Here is a 304-nt window from a genome sequence, read left to right as displayed (position 1 = left end):
GTTTGGTACCAGCGAGGGGTGCGGAGCTGGAGCCGAGAAACCAGCCTCCTGCGGGGACAAGCAGCTCCCCTGGTCTGCAAGGGGCGGCGAGCGAGGGGCGAGGTCCCTGGCTCCCGAAGCTGGTTCACGTGATGCACCTTCAACTCTGACCCCCTCCCCCCACTCCATGTGGCTTCAGTGCGCAATGGGGGCCATCGCCAGCCCCCACTTTCTGGGGAGGGGGAGGGGGATCTGCGGTCCCCCCTCCCCACCGACGGTGCAGCCCACTCCCCACCCAGACCCAATCGCCTTTGTCCCAGCTTTT

The 304-nt window shown here is 67.1% G+C and overlaps 1 protein-coding gene across 1 annotated transcript in view; it reads right to left on the bottom strand.

The window, feature by feature from the left end:
• The window catches only part of CALM3 (calmodulin 3 (phosphorylase kinase, delta)), an 8,053-nt gene that overhangs the window by 6,786 nt on the left and 963 nt on the right, over positions 1–304 (bottom strand). The gene's annotated exons all lie outside the window — the stretch shown is intronic.

This window comes from Myotis davidii, unplaced genomic scaffold (genome assembly GCF_000327345.1).
Source record: "Myotis davidii unplaced genomic scaffold, ASM32734v1 scaffold566, whole genome shotgun sequence".
Classification (NCBI taxonomy): Eukaryota; Metazoa; Chordata; class Mammalia; order Chiroptera; family Vespertilionidae; genus Myotis; species Myotis davidii.
The sequence above is the reverse complement of the archived record's forward strand: the minus strand, read 5'-3'. Positions and strand labels throughout refer to the sequence as shown.